The sequence below is a fragment of the Olea europaea genome, chromosome 20 (genome assembly GCF_002742605.1).
Source record: "Olea europaea var. sylvestris chromosome 20, O_europaea_v1, whole genome shotgun sequence".
Lineage (NCBI taxonomy): Eukaryota > Viridiplantae > Streptophyta > Magnoliopsida > Lamiales > Oleaceae > Olea > Olea europaea.
This window is the reverse complement of record NC_036256.1, coordinates 6,440,226-6,450,499: the sequence shown is the minus strand read 5'-3', so window position 1 is coordinate 6,450,499 and position 10,274 is coordinate 6,440,226. Positions and strand designations below refer to the sequence as shown.

General features: G+C 31.8%; 1 long non-coding RNA gene across 2 annotated transcripts; it reads left to right on the top strand.

Annotated features, from left to right (window-relative positions):
- Positions 1 to 6,024: 6,024 nt before the first annotated feature.
- LOC111369498 lies at positions 6,025 to 8,145 on the top strand. Of its 2 annotated transcripts, XR_002698148.1 has the most exons (3): positions 6,025 to 6,342; positions 6,626 to 7,748; positions 7,819 to 8,145. It is a non-coding gene; the product is annotated as an uncharacterized LOC111369498 (long non-coding RNA). The 2 variants fall into 2 exon arrangements; XR_002698147.1 differs by having other exon boundaries at positions 6,626 to 8,145.
- The last annotated feature ends 2,129 nt before the right edge of the window (positions 8,146 to 10,274 follow it).

Sequence of the window (10,274 nt, the reverse complement as noted above, 5' to 3'; positions counted from 1 at the left end):
ATTTGGGGAGTTGCCTTCGTGGAAGATGACTGTCAAACTGAACCCTTGAAACATCTCCCAAACTCTGTTCAATTGGAGTTTATCAATTGATTATTTTCTCGCTTTATTTCTTGAATTTGATTTCATTCAACTTTGTTTAACTTCGATTATCTTTGTGGTTTTGTGAGGTAAACTCAACAGATGTGTATCATGTCTCGGAAATTAGGAAGAGTCTTGTATCCTAAAGCCTTCTTAATAAACTTATCCATAAGTCCAATAAGCTTGTGTCTTTTGATAGGAATTAAAATTAGATTTTTTAGGAAAATGTTATAGAAGTTTTTGAAATGTGTGACTGAAAAGTTGTGGGACCCATAAAAGATATGATTAATATTGATTATTCGACTTTGACTAAGATTAAAATCTAATTTAATTCAAAATCAAACATAGGCTAAGAATGATTTGTTTTTGGGAAAATACTTAATTCATGTATGATGAGATGTCCAAACTCTACATTATCAATAAAATGACTACAAGTACAGTTTACTTGATTGATTCTTTTTCATGGAATTCACTATTAGGACTTGTTAACAATAGATGATTGCATGATATGAATGTGTTGGTATTACTTCGTAACTCTAATCATGATAGAATGAAAAATATTTAGCCCCTATTTGTTTTGAATTAAAATCCAATTAAAATCTCAATTCAAAGTCAATATTAAATTTTAACCACATATTTCATAGAATCCACGACTTTTCAATAACACATTTCAAAAACTTCTATAAAAAAATCTAATTTTAATTCCAACCAAATACCCTCTTAATACATGCCCAAACTAGGATAACAAATATGCAATTTCCTAAGGTTGAACGGAAAATTCTTTATTACAACTTTTACATAGTGGTGTATGTGATTCGCACGGTACTCCTAGTAAAGGATTCAACTTTGTAATCGTCACTAATTGCTTTTCAAATGTTCCTATGTTTATCTCATGCTATTAAAGATAAAATGTTATATAAATTCAAAATTTATAAGGCTAAAGTAGAGAATTAATGTCACACTAAAATTGAATGTGTAGAAGTGATAGAGGAAGTGAAAACCATTTTTCTGAATTTTTTGAAAACATAGGAATTTTTCATGAAATATCCATAGCATACACTCGTCAATAAAATGGTGTAGCTGAAACTGAAATTAGGACTTTGACTGAAATGGTGTAATTCGAAATTAATAAACCTTACTGATTGCATGTCATAGAGTTCCAAATAAAAGAAAACAAATTAAGATAACCCTTATGAACTATGAAAAACACTAATTATCTTATCTACATGTTTAGGATTGTAGGCTACCTGAATCTAAGATAAGAAATTTAGGAGAAAAGGAATAGAACTTATATTCCTGGGTTATGCAGAACATAGTAAATGTCATAGGTTTTTAGGTGTAGAACTCAATAATATGGTTGAAGTTAATACTATAATAGAATCAAGAAATGCTGTACTTTATTAAAATATATTTAATACTATTTCTAAGTAGCAAAATTGGATATATCTCAGCCTATTGTGAGTCATGAGGCTAAGAAAAGAAGTACAAATGACGATTCTCCAAAATTAAGGAGAAGTAAAAGGGTTAGAATTGATAAATCATTTGAACCTGATTTCATCATTTATCAATTGATGGTTCAAAAAAAGGGAAAAATTAAAATCCTGCAGTGTATTGAGTAGGATTTTCTTACATTTGGAGAGGCAATGAAGTTAGATGACTCTACTTTTGGGAAAGAAGCTATAGATAATGAAATGCAATCCGTATTGAGAAATATAACTTGGAAGTTGATCTTCCAACAGGTTTAAAACCTATTGGATGAAAATGGGTCTTCAAAAAAAAAAAAAAAAAAAATTAATAGTAAAAAATAAATGAAAAAATAAATAAATAAAGAAGAAGAAAATTCAAACTAAGTTGACGGAACCACTGATGAAAATTCGAACCATTGATATGAATGATATGGGATTTGCAGATGTCATTTTAGGTATTAAAATCATGAGGAAAGATAATAAGATAATTAATCTCACTACATTAAAAAGAATTGAGAAAGTTTAATCATTATGATTACAAGTCAGTATTTAGCCTTTTTTATTCTATTTTCAGATTGTCTTACAGTAAGGAAAAGTGGTTTCCCAATGGAAATGTGCTCGGGAAATTGGATGTCTCATGTATGCAATGATGTCTTCTAAGCCGAACATAGCATTATCCGTTGGGAAACTAAGTAGATAAACACGTAATCAAAGTCAATTGTATTTCCAAGCAATTAATAGAGTTCTAAAATACTTGAGATGAACTATATATTATGAAATAGAGTTTTAGAAGGATTTATGGATCCTTCTTGGATCACGGATAGAGCAGATCATTTATCAACTAACTGATAGATTTTTACACTTGGTGGGATGCTTTATCATAAGGTTCAAAGAAATACATTTCAGACTCCACCATGGAAGCTGTCAAAGGGCTGATCTGTGATCTCTACTATGGTGTCGAGGTTTCTTGTCCCCAACCAATCAATACACATTTTATGAAAATCGAGTTATGAAAACTCTCGAAATTTGACTAAGTATATAGAAGATTGAATTTACTAAAACAAACACAAAATATACGGAACCGTCCAGACTTTATTTTTTAACCAAATTTTTTTTTAAAAAAATACATTACAAAAACATGAAAGCGCATTTGTTGCCTCATTTAAAACTTTCGCAATCTGCCTCTCTACCAAACAAAGTTCTCAACACTTAGAATTTAAAGACACAAATTCGTATGGAGTTTAGGTTGGGATCATTTTGTACCTATTATAACATTTAAAGATAGCATTCTTACCTATAATGCTATAAAATAAAACAAAATTTTACTTAAACATAATCCACTAGCATTCTTTAAAGGCCCACTAAGAAGCCCAAGATGCTCAACATTTTACCGCCGATGCCACATTGTTAGGGATGTCAAGCTCGTGGTCACTGAAATTATTTTGATTTTTTTCCCCACTTCTACTATAAATACCCCTTCCCCCTTTATTTTTTTCATAACAATTGCTACTCCAAGTCTCCAACTCTCTCAACACTCTTTTATTATATCAATTATCAAGTTTTTACTCTCTCGTACTGCAAAATATACAATATCAATTTAATTTTTACAGTTTATTAGTTATAATTTCAATTCATCCAATTCTCAATTCTCAAAATTTCACTACATTTATATTCTTCCAGTTAAGATTTCATCATAAACAATCAAACAAATGGATCAACGCTTATTTGTTTAGAGCTTGTTCAATACAAGATGTGGGGCACATCATGGCGAATCGCCTACAATTTCAAATGAATTTACCAGTCTAAATAACCTACCGATACCTGAAAATGTTCACATTCACGGTCAGGGAAGCCACAATCCAATTGATTTGGATTATGTTAACGTTTTCGAAGCGGAACATGAGGATGAAGATCCCGAATTAAACATCCCAGATGCGAGGGGAAAGCGAAAGGCCAAAAAAAACAATCAAAATATTGGGATCACTTTAAGTTGATTTCAACGAAAAAAGTCGTCGATGACCTTACAGAATCTAAAGCAGTATGTAAATACTGTCAACAAAGATTAGTATGGTAAAAAGGAATTGATACCATCCATCTCAACCGCCACTACAAAGCATGTGCGGCCAGACATGGACTTCTTCTAGATAGTTAAACACAATTGCAATTTGACAGTCCAGGCGCTGGTTCTACAACTTCACCCCAATCCACATAGGTGTATTCGAAAGATAATACTCGAACCGGAATGGTGAAATTTTTTGATGCCACTGAGTTGCCTTTGGCTATTGCAGACAACCAACACTTCATCTCGTTCGTGAAAGAATATCTACAACCAAGGGTAAGTCGAAACACTCTTCGTGCCGATACAATAAATTATTTCAATAATTCAAAACAACAATTAATTATGGATTTGCAACAATATCAGGTGTTATATCTTTAACTTCTGATTTATGGGAAGGGGTTAATAAAAGAGCATATATAGCTGCAACTGCACACTATATAGACCTACTTTGATGCATGCATAAGAAAATTATTGCTTTTAGAATATTGAGTTTCCTCACAATGCTAATAATATATATAATGCTATTATCAGTATTGTTAGAGAATATCATTACGAAACTAAAATTTGATCTTTTACTTTTGATAATGCTAGTGTTAATAAGGTAATCGTCGATAAATTGTGTAGGACACTTCAACCTGATTTTGGTGGGTATTTGTTTCATATTTGTTGTGTATGTCATATCTTGAATTTAATTGTGCAAGATGGTTTAAAACATATAAAGGATGAACTTCAAAAGATGAGGAATGCATTAGTATATATTATGATCTCTCCTAGTAGAAAACAAGTCTTTGAAGATTTTTGTGTCAAACTAGGGGTGACGACTGCTAAAACATTTGTTAGCGACGTAGGTTATAGATGGAACTCTACTTACTTGCTATTAAAGTCATGTGAAGGTTTCTAAAATTTAATAACTGATTTTTATAACAATAGACACGTTAGAAGTGATGACGATGGTATGTTAAATAAATCCGATTGGATTTTAGTTTTGAAAGTTAAACGATTTTTGACATCTTTTTATGAGACCACAAAGATTTTATTCGGCATTTATTATCCCACAAGCTGTATGGTGTTTGAACGCCTTTATATAATTGTAAGAACATTCCATAAATATAAAAATGATCCTGCTTTTAGTGAAATTATAATTGCTATGGAATTAAAGTTTAAAAAATATTGGGAAGAACTACTTATGTTATTTCCTTTAGTATGCGCAATGGACCCCCGATATCATATTTTGAGAACTAAATACGTAATTGATCAAATCAATAAAACTTTAATACTTGATACACCTATCACCTATAAGAATTTAAAGCAAACATTATTTGGAATGCATGATTTATATGCGGAAAGAATGGGTGCGAATGTTAGTCGGATACCCTCTGCGCCTACTCCTTTTGTTAAAATTGAAGAAGATGATGCCGAAATAATGACTTTATTTCAAGGCATTAATACATTTAGATATGATGCAACTGTAATGTGTTCATCTAGTGTCATGGCGACTACATTTGCATCTCATCAAACATCAGTCGAAACTCAAAATGCGATGCCTGTCGAATTAATTGATTACTTCAATCATAATATGCCAACAGACAGAATAATTAAAAAAATGTTCAGAAGAAGTAATTGAATTCTAGCAAAAGTATGAAAGACATTGGCCAATTATTTCTGCAATTGCGAAGGATCTACTGACACCTCTAGTTAGCACTATTGCTTCGGAGTCTGCTTTTAGTGCAGGTAAAAAGGTTTTGATCGATGTCAGAAGCTGACTGAAAGAAGATATTTTGGAAGCATTAATGTGCATGAAGGATTGGTAGGGCGCTCATTTTCGACTACAAGATAAATACGCTAAAATTGCATGTCGTCAGGTAAGTAATATTTGATTTAATTATATTAATCAAAATTTATTTATTTCTTAACCGTTAAATTTAATTTTCTTTAAAAAATTGTACACGTAATAACAAATTGTTTGTGTACAATTTTTGACTCGGCTTACTTAAAATTGATGTAATCGGTCCCAAGTCCAGATAAAGGAGGAGAGTTTATATTTTTTCTACTTTAAAAAGAAATCAAAAATATATATTTTTTGTAAATGTAATTCAAAAAATAATTCGTCTTCATTATATAAATATTTTATACTTTATAAAAAGTATTACAATATGATATAAATAAATAAATAATTATTTTCGTTAAATTATTTGTATTTTTTAACACTTTTTATTTTTTTTAAAAGTGTTTTCTATTATTTCATTTATTTGTAAAACTCTTAAAAAAAAGGACCAGCCCACGAGCCCAAGTTCGGCTCGACCCATGAGCTCGGACAAGCCATGAGCTTGACTCGTTGAAAACGAGCCACAAGCTCAGTTCGACACGAGCGCAAGCCGAGCTCGTGAGATGAAGGGCTGAGCCGAGCCACCACTACACGTTGTCTAACCTATTTTCTCTCTCATTGAATCACGTCTCCACCTCTCTTCTGGCCGATTCATTCCTATTTTTTTCATCTCTTCCTGTTGATTTCACCGCAGATTCATCCCCAATATTTCCATAATTCCATCCCCAAGATTTCCATCCATTCTCTGTCGATTTCATCAAGGTTCATCCCCAAGATTTCCATCTATTTCTGTCGATTATATTCTTCTATATGTTCTGCAAATTCCATGTGAAATTTAGGAAAAAAATGTCAGCATCGATGATTTGAATCAGTGGAGAATCTGGAGATTGTTTCTCCTTCAGTTCATTAATAAGGTATTTTTTTCTCTTTTTTTTTTGGATTTTTAAATTGGATCGTCACAACAGAGGACCCTCTACACATCTGTGCTTTATTGCTTTTCTCAACATATTTTCCCCTCTATTATGTGTGTTTTTGCAGTGTGACTTGATCTTGTAATAGTGTCATTTATGGGATTAATTTTATTTTTTTACATGATTATTCTTGCACTTTGAAAAATATTTATTTTGAGACAAAAGAAATTATGAAGTATTTTAAAATCTTCTGGTTTCTTATTGATAGGGGTGTTTGATTTTGCAGGTAATTATTAAAACCTAGCGTGACTATAGTCACTATACAAGATTTGTTTATATATTCAATGGCGACCTCGTGTTTCAATCCGTTTCGACTGCGCAAGTCAAAGAGCAAATCTTTATCAATTCTTTCTACTTCAAGAACTTAGTTAAGCAATGATGCAGATAATATGGAGAGGAAGAGATCTGACAGTTTGGAATCTTGGTCAATGATATTGGATTTTAAGAATGTTGAGACTTGGGAAGCATCTGAACATAAAGAGGAATGGACGGCTGATCTTTCTCAGTTATTTATAGGCAATAAATTTGCTTCTGGTGCACATAGTAGAATTTACAGAGGAATTCATAAGCAGAGAGTAGTTGCTGTAAAAATGGTGAGAATTCCAACTCATAATGAGGAATCTAGAACTTTACTTGAACAACAATTCAAGTCAGAAGTTGCCTTTCTTTCACGTCTTTATCATCCAATATAGTGGAGGTTAGATTTCCTTATATCTTTGTGAATAATGAAAATCATACATTTTAAATAAACTAGTCATTCTGGAACAACATACAAAATTTCAACTTCTTTTTCGTACTTAATCCTGTTGATTCCAACCTGCCAAACATATCTTTAATATAGTAATTCAGATTATGTTTTGGTGCACTTTTGGCAATAATAGTATTTCAAGAACTAGTCAATACCATTACCAGCAAATGATTTTGACGAAATTAATTTAGCTTGCATTTAGTTCACGTTTTCTTAGTGTCAAAGTTTGATCAGGTTGGTGGATTGACCTCTAGGGCAACAACCTAACTCAAAAGCTCTACTGTTATGGTTTTAGATGATTGTACAGCATAAAATCTTCACAACAATCAATTCAAACATTTAAAATTTCATTTGCCAATTGCAATGGGGGAATTTTGGACTTGGTTTATATTGCTCCCCTTCCACATGATGATGTGGGCAAGTGTTTGAAGCTCCACCACTAGCAACATCGTAAGTTGTTATCTAAGATTAGTAATAGTATTTCTGTCGCCCGGTTGAGTTGTTTTGTCATACTAAGTTATGCAAATGCTGTTTTACAGGGTTTGATAGGTTGATCACGGTGATTGGTACATTTGATGGACAAATTAAAATGATTGAACTGGTAATTAAGCTTGTTTGATAGAATATTAAGCACTATTGAAGTGCACATAATTGAGTTTTTCATCTTTAAGGATATTCGAGAGCTTTTACTTCCTGTCAGCATAGTTTCCAACGACAAGTATGGTTTGGTTTCTTCCATCACTCTTCCCAGGTTGTAACCAGACAATCGTAATATGTTGGTTTCATGCTCCTTGGGTTGTCAATTTGGCTCTAGTCCCGTCTTGTTTTTCAGGTATGTTGATTTTCCATTTGGCTTTTGTGATTTGGTCCGATAACTTTGGCGTTTATTGGTCTGGGGAGTGACACAGGCACTTGTATTCTAATCCAACATTATGGTAGCATTGATTTTGTCCATATCAATTTCCGTCACTAATTAGAGTTTCGACTTTTTTTCAGTTTACATTATTTTTACAATTTAACGAGTGTTTCACTTTATTAATTTTCAGATTTAAATCCATCATTGGTTTGATGGATGTCTACTCCGGACAAGTTGCAAGAATTCAAGAAACTTTCTTTTGAAGATCTAGAATGAGATAATTCTAATTTAATTTTTTATTTCCTTTTAAAATATGTATTGCTATTAGTATATAACATAATTATATTTTTCTATTGAACAACTACACTTGTGTATTTCTACAAGACAATATTGATGCATGTTTTGGAATTTACTATTGCCTTGATCATTGTTTATATTTTTATTCCAAAAAATAATGCTATTGAGTATGTATACATTACAATAAAAGCTATAAATATTTAAAAAAAGAAAAAAATAATATGAAAAACGAATGCTATTGAAGATGTATCATAACGATTAAAGAATGTTATTAAAGCCAAAATTTTAACAAAAAAAATGCTATCATATAAAAAATATTGCACCAAAAGAATGCTATAATTGTTAAAACCATGACAATAAAAGAATGCTATTTAAAAATTTTTTATAGGACTTTATAATAGCATTAAAAAAATGTTATAATAGAGGTACGACTTTGAATAACACCGCATACAATAGCATTTCGAAAAATGCTATTGATTATCGAAAAATGCTATAGAATATAATCAATAGCATTTTTCGCAGGCTATAGATGAGTTGATATGATGTAGTGATATAGACAATGGAAGGGGAAAAAAACAAATTTCAATTCCCCCCAAGGATCTGTTTTGTGTTTAGATAGAAATTGTAAGAGAAATTATATCTTCGTTGAATTGTGCAAACTCCTTTGCATTTCTATTATTTCAACAACCTTGATCTGTCACACACAGCTGTCCAATTGTCCAGCCTTCAATAATTCCCCACAGAGAGCGAGATTGAGAGAGAATCATAGTTTTATTTTCTTGTGCTAGCAAGATTGAAAAATCTCTGCAATTTCTAAACCTTAGCTGCTTATTTATATAAGTCCAAATGGGCTTGGCCCGTCTCCTAGCAAGTCCAGTATTTAATTAACAAATTTAATTAAATCCTTTTGATGAGTTTGTTTTACTCACAAGTTTTACACAATTTTAACTTGATTATTTACTAAATCTTACTAGTATAGAATGTTTCTGATGTGTTTGTTAATGTTGTTTTGAAGATTAGGAAAGGCGGTGCAAAAAAAGGAACTAAAGTGGACGAATAAGCAAAAAATAAAGAATTTGGAGCCAAAAGGTAGCGCCTAGGCGCTGCATTCATAGCGCCCAAGCGCTATGAGATGTGAAAAACGAAGTATTGAACTAGAAAGGCAGCGCCTAGGCATTGCCATCAGCACTTAGGCACTACATGTGAATTGTTTGCGGTGCTTAGGCACTACACAGGGTTGTCTAGGGCGCGTTTTTGGCCCGTTTTGAAGTCCATAGAAACCCTACTTTCTACACAAACAAGGGGCAATACAAGAATTTTATGTTTTCCCTACAAATTTTATTTGTGGGTAAAGGCTCTTAATTGTGGGAAAATACCTTTGCAGATGAAAAAGGTTTGTAGGCACGTTTGTGGGGCTAACATCGAGGGGATAGGTGCAAGACGACAAATTTTTAAAATGTGTGGGCTAAGATTTTTCCCTACGAACCCCTTGGAGACGAATACAATTCACCGCATAAGTTTTCCTCCGGCAAAGTAATTCATCTACTAAAGTTACTTCTACACACGAAGTGATTTCGATTGTCCCTACAAATTATCTTGTGGGCTAAATCATGTGTCCCCACAAATAATATTTTGTGTGAAAATTTTATTTGTGGGCCAATATATGTTTATCTTTCCCTACAATTAAAAGTTTGTGATAACGTATAACAAATTATTTTGTGGGTTGAACCCTGTTTTTCTGCAAATAATTTTTAGTGGGAAAAGGATATTTGTAGGCTATTAAAAAAGAATTTGTCAGGAGAAATTAAACTATTTCTATATTTTTTAATTTTTATTTATATTATACTAATTTTTTTAACCTCATTCAAAATAATATAAAGATTCAAAAATCATAATAAATCAACTAAAACGTAATGTCAATCAATATTGAATCCAAAATATTTCATCAAAACATGAATAAATAACATTCACCAA